The following is a 4540-nucleotide window of genomic DNA, read 5'->3' as shown; positions in this document are numbered from 1 at the left end:
TACTGAACAAGGAAGCATTGAACACATGAGGTAGAAAACCCAAGTTCCTGTCCTCAGTTCAATATACTTTAGGTTGCTTCTCTTGTTTTTCAAGATAACTTTTTGGGAAAGTACACTGCTTCCCCCTTTTCCCCAACAGAATGCACCGGGGCCATCTTGGGCTTTCCATAGGAAATCAGTTCCTATGGGGACATCTAGGATAACCAGCAGAGAGTGACCCAGTTACTGTGACAGAGGGAGAACTGAGGGTCTGTAGAAGGATGGAGGCCAAAAGAAGGTAGGATTTAAGGAAGCGAGAGAGGTCAGTTTTGATAAAAGCTCCTGCAAGGTCAAGTAAACTGAAGGTGAATTGCAGGTTGGGTTGGGCAACATGGAAGTTGATGCCCTTGAAAAGGGCATTTTTAGTGACTTAAAGGATCAGAATCCCAGTTGAAGTTGAGTGAAGAGCAGATGTAAGGCAAGGAACTGGAAAGACAATGAATGAAATTCTTATATACACCCTCCATGTAGTAACAGCTTTTTGGGAAAAAAAAATAGAGAAATGATTGCATTAAATGTATATATCTATTGAAAGAGGTAGCCTGATTTCAGAAACAAACAATGGTACTGAAACCGAGAAAATACAGTATTATCAATCCCGGTGAGAATGCTACCAAGATAATTTAAGTCTGTGTACTTTTGATTGGAGTGTTTACTCTAGTTGTTAAATGTATTTGTCTACAGTCGGTCTCCAAGGTGAGAGATATCTCAAATGGTTTCTTTGTTAGCAAGATGTTCATGTAGGAATGTATTGGAATAAAAGGAGCTGTAATCTGGTGGATCCAGCCACTGTGGAGTGATCGTACTGGTTGGTGTTCAGTTACAGGTTGTAACTTGAATGCCGAATGATTTGATCAGAGGTACATGGACCCTTGGGAGGACAGTCCTCGATTGAAGCCACTACTAGGCACATGAAGAACTAATGCAAAATGAAAATAGGGAGCCCTCTGTTCAAATTATGAAAACTTTGAGGACAGTTTCAACAAAGCATTAAACCAAGGGTGAGGCCACTGGTCTGACACCCTTGAAGTGGCCGCGGGCACATTCTTCAACAGGGAGGCCAAAGTTTTAAAGCAGAAGCAAGTAAAATCTATATAATGGAGCACAGGCAGAAGAAAGAGAAAGAAAAAAGTAAGATCTTGAAGGGCTTGTAGAAAAGTTGATCGTTTTTGGAAGTGTTTGGCCAGTAAGAGAAATGTTGAATTAATTGACATTTTTAGATATTTAAACAAATGGTATAAGCATTGTACACATTATACATGGTATAAGAGGCTCTGTAGCTCAGGGGTTAGAGCACTGGTCTCGTATACATGGTATAAGCAAAATATAATATGACTGCATTTTAATTCAACAGGCTGTCAATATTCAACTTAAAGGCCATACTTGCTTTTTTTTTTTTTTTTTTAAAGATTTTATTTATTTATTTGAGACAGAGAGAATGAGAGACAGAGAGCATGAGAGGGAGGAGCAGACTCCCTGCCGAGCAGGGAGCCCGATGCGGGACTCGATCCCGGGACTCCAGGATCATGACCTGAACTGAAGGCAGTTGCTTAACCAACTGAGCCACCCAGGCGCCCCATACTTGCTTTTTTGACTTTCCTTTAAGTTAGTTCACTCCTGTGAGGATGTGGAAGGAGGGAGGAGGGGTAGTGCATTTCCAGGGCAGTGGGAATGCTACAAAATTTTCAAAATATGTGCGTACGTTGAGGAGCTTTTGTGTTTGCCTAAATGCAGTAATGTTTTCGATAGGTATTTAAATTGTTGCCCTTGGCAACAAAAGAGAAAAATACTTCCTGATGAATGAATTATAGTTTTTGTCTCTGCAACTAAACTTTTATGCTGAATCCAAACCCAGGATGTCATGGAATATAAGCGATAAACAAGCCTTTGTGGGAGGAGCAGGTGGATCCCGACGAGGTGCTGTTTTCTGCTGACAGTATTTGTCGCGAGCTGGTTCATTCTGCTTATTCGTCTTAAGTGAAAACCTCTGTCTTTGTCAAGGGCACCTTGGGTCCATTGCTATGGAAATGGAACTCGGCAAAACCCTGTGAAGGTCTTTTGCTCACCACCTCCTCTGGTTTTCCTGAGATTAAACTTCTCTTCATCTTCCCACATGAGACAAAAAAAAAAAGTCAACTGTGTTAAATGTCAAACTCCTGGGAGTTTGGATTTGACTTTTCCCTTACTGATCATGTGGGATCTTTCTTCCTCTCTCCTTCTCCGCACTCCTCCCCACCTTTTCCCCCACTGTGCTGGAAAGGGCCTTGGAATCTCTAGAATATCTTAAAGCTTTTCTTTTACTAACGGCCATCAATGATTAAATTGGTTTAGCCCCAAAACCAAGTATTTGCTTTTGAGGGAGGAGGAGTGGTGGTGGGGGGAGCCTTTCTCTCCCTGGTGCTGGGTTTCTGCCTTGAGCTAAAAGGGCTCCAAGCTAGAGAGGACCCCAAGTTGTCTGCATTTAAAAACGCTCCCAAGTGTTAGATTTTTGAGAAATAAAATAACTCACTGGTAACTTTTGATTCATTCTCATTGGAAACAAAAGCCCTGTTTAACACTAAGCAAGCAAGCCTTTTGCATATTTCAACATTAGCCTTGATCGTATATTATTTAAACATTCTGAGAATGATGGTATTTGCTATACAAAGCCAGTTCACTTACTAGTGATTAAAATGATTTTTAGGTGATGACAAATGACTTGAAATAGGGTTGCTTTAAATGGCGCGCTTCTGTTATGATAACGTGGTTGCAGGTTTCTCCCGGGAAAGGAACAGAAGAAGGTTGTCGCAAAGAGCCTCTGTCAATTGCTGGTCAGTCAGAAGTAAAAGTGGGAAAACAGTTTCTTTTGTGCTTATTTTTCACGTACACCTAATTCATAATATGCAGGTATGTTTGTGTTGTTTTCTAGAAGAAAAAAAACAAACAACATTTGAGGTAAGATGCATTTTGCCACAACTTGTAAGCAGCCTCCTGAACAAATTTTAGGGATTGGGATATGCCCCTGTAAGTACATGGTCAGGTCACTTGAGACTGCACCTGAGCAGGACATTAACTCTTGGCTTGGCTGGGGCCCCTCTCACTCACCTTCACGACCCGCCTGGATCAGAAGGTCAGGGCCCTCCTGGCTTTCTTTGTCCAGGGATGAACTAGATTCCTGGAAGCGGAGGTGGGGGAAAGGAGACCAGCAGTCCCCTATGCCATCAGCTCCCGATTCACAATACTTTAGACGGAGCACTTTCTCTTCCTGGGTTCTTGACCTTTTGGTACCAATGGACCCCTTTGGCAAAGCTCACAGACCCATTCTTAGCATGTTTTTAAGTGCATAAAAAATATGTTACAAAGAAAACCAAATATATTAAAATATAGGGCTGCCCCTGCATGGCTAACTCTTCGTTTTTTGTGTAACTATTCAAATGTCACCTCCTCCGAGATGTCTTCCCTTGTCACCTCAGAGGACAATGAGAGAAGATTGTGATTTACAAATGGGCACCTAACTTACAGGGATTTATAAGCACACAGTGTTGCAAAGGCAACATCAAAAAGAACAATCAGAGAAGAAGAGAGGGAGGAGGCAGGGCAGGAGGGAAGGGGGTCAAGTGTGAATAAAGTGAGCAGTCCTGCTTAGCTTTCTACTCAGTGAGTCCCTGCCTTGGAGGGTCTGGGTTTCCTCCATGCCTCTTTCCTGATGCACATCACTCTGGGCGGAGGGTGTCTCTTCTGTTGAAAGGTAGATACTTTCCAGACTCAGTGGCCCTTAAATGCAAATGTGCTACTTCATCTAAAATGTAATCGGAGAGACAGAGATTCAAATACATGGAATGTAACCATGTAAGTCCAATTATATTTGAGGAAATTGATATTAGTGGTATCCACTTATACTATGAAAGTAATAATAACTGTTTACTGAGCTCTTAATACATTATATTAAGCCTTTTACCCCTTATCTCATGTAATGCTCACAGAAGTGCCTAGGCACTGTTCTCATGGCGTAAATAAGGAGACTAAGAAGTAAAGCCATTCAGCCATGGCCACACAGCTGGCAACTGGTAGACTTATAATTCACATCTACAGCTGTATGGCTCATGTTCTTACTCCTCACCCAACCCTGCCTTTCTTAAGCAGTGGTGATTGTAGTAGACTTGACATTCTAATAGAATTCATAGAAAACACTTGATTAGAACATTTATTTCCATCTTAAGCCTGGACATGTACAGGTTCGGCATTAAATATGCCATACATTTTTTAAAGATTTATTTATTTATTTTTAGAGAGAGAGCGGGAGAGAGCACACAGTGGGCGGGGAGGGGCAGAGGGAGAGGGAGAGAATCCTTAAGCAGATTCCCTGCTGAACGTGGAGCCCCCCGTGGGGCTCGATCCCAGGACCCTGAGATCATGACCTGAGCTGAAATCAAGAGTTGAGGCTTAACCAACTGAGCCACCTAGGCGTCCCATCCTTATTTATTTATTTATTTATTTATTTATTTATTTATTTATTTATTTA

This window comes from Neomonachus schauinslandi, chromosome 14 (assembly GCF_002201575.2).
Source record: "Neomonachus schauinslandi chromosome 14, ASM220157v2, whole genome shotgun sequence".
Taxonomy (NCBI): domain Eukaryota; kingdom Metazoa; phylum Chordata; class Mammalia; order Carnivora; family Phocidae; genus Neomonachus; species Neomonachus schauinslandi.
This window is presented reverse-complemented; position numbering follows the sequence as displayed.